We start from the raw sequence: 10,949 nt of genomic DNA, 5'->3' as shown, positions 1-10,949 counted from the left end.
TGATATAGTGACTCAGTCAGGAAAGGAGAGCAAGACTACCTAGGGTCAGACGTAGTGATTACTGTACTATTTACCAGCTCTGTTAGCTTAGAGCCCATATTCAAAGTCAGGATGGTAAACTATAAAGAGATAACTCACATATGTCACTTACCAGCCAACAGTGTGAAGCTACTGGATTTTCTGCAAACATATATTTTAATCTCTCTTTTAAAGTACTATGAATTCCTGTAACCAGGGATGTCCTTCCTTCCCTTCTCCATCTACTAGTATCTTGCCCCACCTCTAAGAAATATTTCAAATACTTTCTTCATGGGGACCTTCATCCAGACTTCCTATTTTAACCTCAATCCTCCAGGTTTGGTCCAAGAATGAATCAATGACTGCTTCTCAAGTATTTTATGGAAAAAACTTTCTTCCTTAGAGAAAAATTGTACTAGACAATTTCAAAATTCCTATGTTATAGACTCAATGTTTCAGAACTAGAGAGGGGAGTAGATTGTCAATAGACTCTAAGACTGACCCAAAGGCTCACCACAAGTAGAGTCTAGCTTTAAATTTAGTATATTTCCCAAAGTTGGCAACCACTTTTGAGTCCAGGACTGAAAGTTTCCATTGCAAAATTTGGTAAGACAAATTGTTGTAAAAATCTCTAAAATTGTCCTGTTACTGCTTTTTCATATTCATTCCAATTTAGCAATAACAGCTGTTTTCCTTAAATACATATAAGTATAATAAATGGGCTTAGTAACCATACTTCCATTTTATTTTATGTAAAGTCGAATATGTTAAATTTCCTCATGGGATTTCATCTCTGTAAGCAACATAGAATGGTTTGTCATAATTTCTTTTTGTGATTATGTCAAAATGTTATTGCATGAATATTCAATCACAGTTTCCTTTACTCTCCAATTCTTGCTTGCTGCTGAGTTTTTCCTGATATTGGTCATTTTGCTGGTCCGGATTATAGTGTAGGTATCAAGTGGCAGAGCAAATATATATACAATTTATATTTGTATATATATTATACAATATATAATATTTATATATAATTATTTATATTGTATTTATATTAAAACATATTCTATCATTTTATAACATAATTTATAATTTGTTTTATGTATTTGTCATATGTATTTGTTACATATACTGTGTGTATTTGTTATATATATGTTTTATATCTATAAAAAATGTAAATGTTTTATACTGAGACAGAAAAAGTCTTTCTTGTGAGCAAAGAATACATTTAGAATGAAGAAAAGGAGAAAGAAATAGAAAAGAGCAAGAGTGTTCTAAATTTTCATAGACAAGTTCTGGAGCAAAACAGGACATGAAATAGAAAAAAAGAAAATGTAGGAAGGAGAGGAAGGAAAATAAACCAAGAGCTGAGTATGAGGTGAAGAGAAGATTGAGGATAGAAGCCTTACAGTGATGGCTAAGCATAGTAGATTTTCAGAACATTTTGCTGTGTTTCATGTGATAATTACTCTTAGCATTTCTGAAGAAAATACACGAAAACAATTACACAGATTTTCATTTTGAGGACAGAATTCATATATGCTACACCTTGCAGGACAGCTTCCTTTGATATGAGCCACATGACAGATAAGCTTTATTTAGTCTACCTGTGCTGATACTTCTAGTAATACCTATGATAGCTGTCTCTTTAGTGGCCTCTCTTCCAAGGATGTGATTCCTGTATGGAACAGGGGTCTGTCTGACTTATTTGCATAACTATCACCAAGGACAAACCTGGAGAGTACTAAGTAAAATAAACCTTCACTGAATGAATGAATGAATGAATGAATGAATGAATGAAAGAACATAATGCTGGAAACCTTGTACTAACTTGAGTCACAAATAAGTGGGAGAAAAAAGTCTTAATATATTTTTCTTCAGAGTTTGAGACTGGTTACATAAGAACATATTTCTTTTCCCAAAGGTAAGAACAAACAGAGCCTACGTTTTCTTCCAGCAGTAATTTTCCTCTTTCCATGGACAAATTACACATCAGTGCACCCACATACAGTGTCTCACAAAAGAGACAAAATATGGATTCAAAGCATTCTGCAGATAGGGTGAAAGACATGAAATAGACATAAGAGATAATAAATGTGTTGATATCTATAATTTACTACAACTATGTGATAATCCACTACAATTACAAATTGCATTTTCTCCAAAAATTCAAGACTTTTAAATCAGATGGAATTATATTTTTGAAAAGTTCTAACTGATTATGAGTTAAGCCAATAGGAGATTTAATGTGTTTGTAACTCCAAAGTTTGTAAGTCAAATATTATTGCATGGCAAATTATATTTTAATTGTTCAAGTTTTCCTAATTAAAGGGATGATTAATTTATTAGTCATACATGTATTACACATTATTATGTACCAGACATATTTGCAATGTACCAGAAGCTGAACATAAACATACTCTATAATCTCAGGGAACCTAGGATCAATGAAGAGAAGATAATGGAAGTGGATATAGGGGAAATGGGGGGAGAGCTTAGTTTATATGTAAGAGTGGGAAAATGGTTCACAGATCAAGATAAAACTGGAGCTATCTCCTAACCCCATCTTCTATACAGGTGGCAAAATAAAAAAACATAAATCAAGGAGCTAAGGACCAAGTTGGTCCATTTAGTGAAAAACAACTCCCTCAGTATCGCTAAATCATAAGAGGAGAAGAATAACAGAATTTTTAGGCTAGAAAGGAAGCCAGGGATCTTGTATGGTATATTTAGAAATATATATACTTCATTAGAGGAAAATATTTGTATGCCAGGAAGATTCTGCTGATTGAATTGGAAGGTTGAGTAGAGGGCAATTAAGACTGGAGGCACAGAACCCTGGAAGACCTTAAAATTGTCCAGGTGAGGAGTCCTGGAGATATGAAATAAAGAGAAGAAATGAGTGTTGAGGAGAAACATCTTTAGGGATACATAAGACTTGGCGACTGATTAGACATGAGGAGGGAAGAATTAAAGTCAAAAGTGGCTTTCAGGTTTCCCAGTGGAAGACTGTGTAAACAGCAATGCAGATCCCAGGAAACAGGAATACTACAAAGGACAGGAAGCTGAGTTCACTTAAGACCTGATTGAGTTTGATCATATTGGGGATATGCAGGTGAAAATGTATAGACACAGGTAGGGGCACTTAAAAGCAAATTCTAGCTGAAGAAATGGCCTGAGATGGCCTGTTTAGATGGCCATTCAAGGCTTAAAATGAACTGAGAGATGATTGAATATTTTAAGAAAATTGTTATTTCTAATGTGTCTATCATCTAAATCTAAATTTTCCCAGGTGAAAATTTGTTAGAAACATTTCACAAACTTTTATTTTCTCTGCCAAAATATCTAAGAAATGTGAAACACTCTTACTAACATTAAACGCTAATGAAATAAACCATTTTCATTAAAATTGCTAATTTTATTTCAGTGAAAGTTGGCATATGTGGAGAGGTGTAAGGCACAGACAACAGAAAATATAACACCTTAAATATGGTTCTGTTCAATGACAAAAGCTTTATAGATTACAAAAAGCCTTTTAAAAATATTGTTTCTAACACTGAAGGGATTTGAAGCCTGTCTCTAATACTCAAATTTTCATCTTACATACACAAAAACACACACATGCTTATTTCAGTTACTAAACATATTCATTTTATAATATTCTAACCCATATTTTTTATCAAACACTAAGAATATCAATTATAGCTCCCTGAGTATAATTTGTTTTAGATTACGTTGCCAAAGATGATTATTTAGGTGTTTTTGTAATTGAAACTCATTTATGCTTACTTAATATGTTATGGCAAAATAACATATTTTATAGTTAAAATTTAATTGTATTTGCTTCAAATAAATGAGAAGAAAGTAGATCTGAGAAGCAAACAAAGAGAAATTGAAGAATGTCTCTCAAAATCCATATGCATCTAAAATATCTGATTCTTTTACTTGTTTTTGTAATTAGTCAAAGGAAACATGAATATTGTCTTCTAAAAGTTTATTGTAACTAAGGTGTTTTCAAACATCTCTTTGTTAAATCTACCACCTTCAACAAATCTAACATTTGAGGTGCAATTTTAAACCAATCAAAATGACTTCATATTTTTCTTTATTATAGTTCTTTCCCTTCCCAACTTTCCTTTGTTTCTTTTGTCCCCATCTACAAACACAGAGACATTGGCAAAAAGAGACAGAGGGAGGGTACTTAACAGAATCCTTAGCATCAAAAGCAGCAGAATAGTGATAGGAGGTGGAGAGACCAGAGAACAAAACTATCATGCATGTGCCAAGCAGCTGAAAATGCAAGGGATGGAGGTGGCAGCCAATAAAGAACAGATGAAAAGCAGAGAAAGTAGCTGAAGTGGTGGGACACATAGATGATTTCATTGAGCAAAAAAACGGTAGTTTATCACATAAATAAGGAAATACATTAAGGACTCAGGTTTTTCACCATCTCAGAATGGATTTACAAACAAAGAAAGGGAAGAAAAAATTGTTAGAGACTTGAAATGGATTGCAAATGTTGCTGAATGTTTTCATGGTAAATTATACACTGTCTGACAAGTATTTATGAGGTATATTTTTCTAAGGGGTCTCTGTGCCTTTCATTTTCTTTGAAGAATATGAACTTTTCTCATTCATAAACGTCCAAATGAATGTTGTCCAATGGAAATAAAATATAATTAACTCATTCACTCCATGGAATAAATCATTTTTAATCTATTTTTAAATTTGATTAAACATTTGAACCTGCCCATATATATGGGGTTCTTTGAATTTTCCTTTGATTTAATTGAAATATCTTATTGGTTCTTCTACTAATTCATGAGTTAAATGAAAGATTTCATTAATATTCATTTCATACCTATAGGAAAGTCATAATTTTACCTTCTTTAAAATTTAACTTTTAGCATTATAAAAAATCCTCAGGGATCAAAATGAAGTCGAAAGTAACTATATGAATTCACAGCGTTTTAAAAATAGATGGATGGATAGATAGATAGATAGATAGATAGATAGATAGATAGATAGATAGATAGAGAAATAGTAATAATACAGAGAAATAGCCTGTGGTCTTATCAAGTTCTCACCTGTGATAAAACTGGCCTTTTCTGGAAGAAAATGCCCACGAGAAAATACATTACCCAGGAAAAGAAGAAAATGCCAGGCCACAAGTTTATGAAGAGTAGGATAACCTTATTGCTATGTGAATGGTGACCTCAAGATAAAGCCTTTCTTGTCTTATCACTCTGAGGCCCCTACAGTATTCAGAAAACATAAAGTCATGAAGAATAGGCTAGGGCTTATGTGAGCATCTAATGCAAAAGACCAGGTAACAAGAGTACTTTTTCTTGAGTAGATCAGGGAGACTTTCTGTCCTATTGTGAAGAAATGTTTAGAGAACAAAGGTTTATCACTCAGGGCTCTCCTCATCACAGACAATGCTCCTGCTCACCCATGAGATTTGTAACAAGAATTGGCTGAACAATTTCCATAGCTTTCAGTCACATTCCTCCCACCTAATACAACTCCTCTATTACACCATATAGACTAGCAGGTTATAGCTAACTTTAAGAAGCTCTACACCACGGAACTGTTCCTGAAGTACTTCCAGATGGTCTCGGATACAGATTTAACCCTTCAAGAGTTCTGGAATGAACATTACAACAACTTTTCCTGTGTGGGGTTAATTGAGAAATCCTGGGACAATGTCTCTTTACCAAGATCTGCCTGGAAGAAAGTGTGGTCTAAAATTGTAGGGAACTGCAATATTGATTATTCCCAAAGAAGACTGTAAGCAGGGCAGGCTGTAAAGAGTTAACCCCACAACTGACTTATTTTGAGAAGCAAGTCTGGCTGAAGCCTACCTATGTGCCAAGGTCAGAGTAACTCACTCCCAAATTCTCTTCCAACAATTAAAACTTTGTTGACTAGAAGGACAAGAATTTAATTATAACCAATATATTTTATTTATTCCGTTCCTAATTCAAAAGTGGTTTGTCTTTTTCCTTTACAAGGCTTGCTGGGCCAGGGATTTAGCTCAGTGGTTCTGGTGCCTGCCTCGCAAGCGCAAGGTCCCAAGTTCGATTCCCGGTACCAAAAAAAAATACAAGGTTTGCTTGCATTAGTTTCCATAGAAACTGCAGGATTGCACATCTTTGTATGTACTCCTATCCTTGCATGTAGCTTTCCTTTACCCTAACTGATTACAGATAAAAATCAGTGGCTTGGACTGACCAGTGCCTTTGCTCATTAAGCAGCATTAGCCATCCTGGCTCCTAGTGTCTCTGTCTCTTTAGTTCTGTCTTTTAGTTATGTGTTTTGGGTTTTTTTTTTAGCATGATGTATATTTAATTTGCTTATGACTGTTATAGGTATGTGCGTGTCATACTCATCTACACAGAGATTTGAACAGAATTAGTAGACAGTAGTTCAATTAAAGCTTAACAATGTCACTGGCTAAACATAAATATTACAAAAATTGTTCACATTGAGCAGTTTAAAACAGTTATAACAAAATGTATAAGATCATGCTTTGTAAGTTGTAAAACTTGCATATCATTTTTATGACTTTGATTATCCTGATTATAATACTCAGACTTACCAGATTTAAATGTGCATGGAAGTCAAGCTGACCCCTGTAACAGATTTGCATGGTAAACAGATGCTCAAGTAGTTTGATGAACTGTGACACAATGGACACATCTTAAAGTACTTCTTAGAAAATAAACCTGTGAGGAGTTATAAGGAATCATGTTGTTTGTTTGTTTGTTACCATATTATTTAAACAGAGTCCATAATTTAGAATTGGTTGAGGGGGCAAAAATCAATCATGGATGCCTGGCCTGGACCTAGGAACACTTATATTTAAACAGAGTTTACACTGTGAAACCAAGCCATGACAGGACTTTGACACTATTTGCACAATGTGTGCACTCTTTTTTTTCCCATTAAGTTTATTGGTACATTTTAGGTATACAATACAGTTACACTCATCATTGGGATCTTGTACCTTTACATGATGTATCTTGGTTCTTATTTTTCCCTATTCCCCTGTCCTCCCTTCACCCCCTCCACCCCTCCCTATTTACAAAGACTTTGTTTCTATGTTTTCCTTTTCTTATATTTTTTCTGTTCTCTTCTTTCCTTTCCCCTTCCCCTCCCACTTCCCCTACTCCTTTAGACCTTTTCTTCCTATTTCACATTATCCATTATACATATTGATCCTTATTTACACTTTTAGTTTTTCACACCAAAGAAACTATTTGGTATTTACACGTATGTTCCATTTATTTAACTTAAGAGTATGGCCTCAATGTGTATCCATTTATCTATAAATGTCTCGATTTTTCATTTTTTATGCCTGAGTAGTACTCCATCTTATTTTTTTTAAAAAAGACATGTCTTTTTTTACCCAGTCTCCAGTTGATGGGGAATAAGGCTGTTAGTTTTGTTTTTGTTTTCTCAGCCTTGCACTGTAGCACCAAGCAGAAGATCAGAACCTACTGCAGAGATCTCTGACATAAAATTATACAGGAGAGAGACTTTGAAGGCTGTGTAGAGGACCCTGAGCCTTCAGTTGGCCCTGTGTTTGATGATACTGTCACCATAGCAGAGTTCATAGGCTTGCAGGTAGATAGTGGTGATGTTGAGGAACTGGTGGAGGAACATTCAGAGGAACTGTCTACAGGGGAACTTCACCAACTTTTGTCTGAGCTCTGAAAAATTGGACAGAGCTACAAACACTTGTGGAGAAGACCCACCCAGACAGAGAAAAAGCCAATCATTGCATTAACTTGCTTAATGACAATATCATGTCCTACTACAGAACAGTGTTAAAGAAAAGATCAAAACAGACAACCTTAGACCAGTTTTTAGTTCTGAAAAAGTTAAGACCTAGTGAGCCAGAAGCAGGTCCTAGTGGGCTAAAAACTATCCCAAGGAGAGAAAGGACACCAGAGAGCCAGGTTTCTGATGATTTTATGAAAGGGGATTCTTCTTCTAAACAAGAAGCACCTTCCATTTCATTCTCCCTTCTTGCAAGCCAAACATGTCAACTTGAATGGTGAGTAGAGTAGGAAATTCCTGTTTCTGTTAAACTAGGCACATTTTATAACTTTTTGTTGAATATACTAGGAAAATTATTGGTGCTTCTGGTAAATTACACACATTATGCAACCCTTTTTAATTATGAAAGAGTTATTTAAGGGATGCTTTGAGAGGTTCAGAAAGCATTATAGGTATTACCATTATTTCTTATGGGAAAAATAATCTTGACTTACAACCAATTTGAGTTACAAGTATCCCTCACAAATGAATTGAGTTCATAATCCAAGGGTCCACTGTGTGAATTTTTTTTATCATAAAAAGATGTTTAGGAGCACAGGGAGCACACTACATGGTAAGAACTAGAAGCAAACTTCTTGAATGAGAGAATAGACTTTTCAAAAAATTCTCTAACCTCATAAATCTGAGCAAACAAAGGATCTGTGTAAGGAATTATGAAGCCAAGTACCATGAAGTTTCTTTTGAAGTTTTAAGCATAGATAGCTCTCCATGAAGGCAATATTATAAAACCTACACTAAGAAAGACCATGTCTTGAAATTGAATATATATAGATAGTATATAAGCCTTAAAAAAGTTCATACATATATAATTGAGTAGTCTAATGTGCAATATTTAATGTAGGCTGACTTAATGAGAAGCAAGTAAGCTTTTGGGAAACCTTGATCAGCTTTCTTGTTGCTGAACAAAATACCAAACACTCACAACTTAAAGGGAAAGAAGTTTAACCTGGGTCCATTTTGACAAGATTCAGTTCAAGGCAGAAACATCAGGGCAGAAGTGCATGGCAAGGCAAAGCTTCTTGGTTCATGGTAGTCAGGAAGCAGAGAAGGTGAATAATACCAGAGAGGAAGAGGCAAAGCACCAGATCTGGTATCCAAATGCATGCCTTTATAAACCACCCAACTTCAGTCATCACATCCCACCTCTTTCCCTCATGACACCCAAATGTATCCACTTAAACTGTATTTAATTTCCAAATTAACACAAGGCCATAATTCTACCTAATATTACACAACTACCTTGTATACGATTGCAAATGGAACAATCTCTCAAAGTCTTAACAGTTTCAGCATTTTTCAAAAGTCCAAGTCCCGGTTTCTTCTGAGACTTAAAGGAAACTCTTAGCTTTGAACCTCTATAAAAATAGAAATAAAGGGCCAGGGATTTAGCTCAGTGGTTCCATTGCTTGCCTTGCAAGCACAAGGACCCGAGTTCGATCCTTGGTACCAAAAAAAAAAAAAAGAAATAAAAAACTAGTTACCAAATTCCAAGGTGCAATGGCACAGTACAAACACTTCAATTCCAAAAGGGAGGAACAGGGGCATTAAAAAAGAATGCAACCCAAGCCAGACCAAAACTCAGCAAGGCAAACATTACACCCTATAGGTCCATATCCAGCATTCAGGGCACATGGTCATAAAATACCCAAAGGGCTTGAGTAGCCCCATCCCTATCTCCTTGCTGTTGCAGCCCACAGAGCCTCTCTTCTGTGATAGCTCCATTTACACCTGGAAGCTTTCCTTGGAAAACACTCTACTCTTAGCATCTACAATTGCCTAATGTCTCTACTGAACCTGTGGTTTCATTCCTAAAACTTTATATACTGCCCTCTGAGGAGCTTCTTTCCTAGCCTCGCAGGCCTTCCTTTGAAATATGGGTTGAAGCCTCCATGACCCCACAACTCTTGCATTTTATGTGCTGGTAAAACTCTCACTTGGACTAAGCCAAGTGCTATCAGTGGGAGCAGTAGCCTAGATCCCTTGGACCATGGCAGCAAAGGCCTAAATGCCTAAATGGCTAAGCACAATAAAGGAAATCTTGAGGAACCAATTCCCTAGGAGGCTTTTCTTGAGCAAGGGTCCCAGATACTTTCTTCTCAAAGGAAAAGTATTTATACTTTTATACCTTTGATACTGAAATAGATATTGCTGATACTCAAAATGCCCTCAAGATATCTGTGCTTTTATCCATGTATATACTTGATTTTCTTTTAGTAGTATTAATTTCTTCAGCATCTATACTTCCTTTGGGCCTAACTTTGTACATTTTTCCTTTGGGGCCAAAATTTAAATTTTTCAAAATTTTCTATTGTGCTTTTTGCCTCCAATCATCACTACAAACATGGCTAAAAGGTGCCAGCAGTACCCACACCATAGCCTCAGTATCTAGTTGTCTTTGAATTTTTTCCAGCAGATGAATTAGCCTACTATCCTTAATTTCAGTCTCCTGCAAAGAATCAGGAAATAGGAAAAATGTAGACTTTTTTTTTGGCCAGAGTGTAACACACATGGTCTCCAGTCCAGTTGCTAATGATGTACTCACTCCCATTGCTAACCTCCTGCTCCTGGCCCTCACTGTCCACATTCATAAAACCATTCTACTCTTCTGAGCTCCAACCAGAATCACCCACCAAGCTCCGCTTGGAGGATTCTAAAACTTCTCTAGCTCACGTTTCCAAAGCCTTTTAAATTCCTCGAAGGAAGTTTCAAAGGCTTCTAAATTATATGGTCAGTCATAATCACAGTAACAATCCCGCTTCTATTGGTACCAGTTTTCTGAATTAGCTTTCCTGTTGCTGGACATAATACTTGACACACACAATATAAAGGAAGAGAGATTTAATTTGGCTTACATTTTTTATTTGTTTGTTTGCTTGATTTTGGTTTGATTTTTTGTTTTGAGTTTTCTTTTTGTTTTTTCTTTCTGTATTGGAGATTTGACCAAGGGTCTTCCCACTGAGCTACAACTCCAAACTTTTTCTTTTTTTTTTCCATTAAGTTTATTGGTTCATTTTAGGTATACAGTACAGTTTCATTCATCATTGGGAACTTGTACCCTTACATGATGTATCTTGGTTCTTAGTTTTTCC

The sequence above is a fragment of the Heterocephalus glaber genome, unplaced genomic scaffold, assembly GCF_053883595.1.
Source record: "Heterocephalus glaber isolate CG9 unplaced genomic scaffold, H.glaber_assembly_v1.0 deba00001538, whole genome shotgun sequence".
Lineage (NCBI taxonomy): Eukaryota > Metazoa > Chordata > Mammalia > Rodentia > Bathyergidae > Heterocephalus > Heterocephalus glaber.
This window is presented reverse-complemented; position numbering follows the sequence as displayed.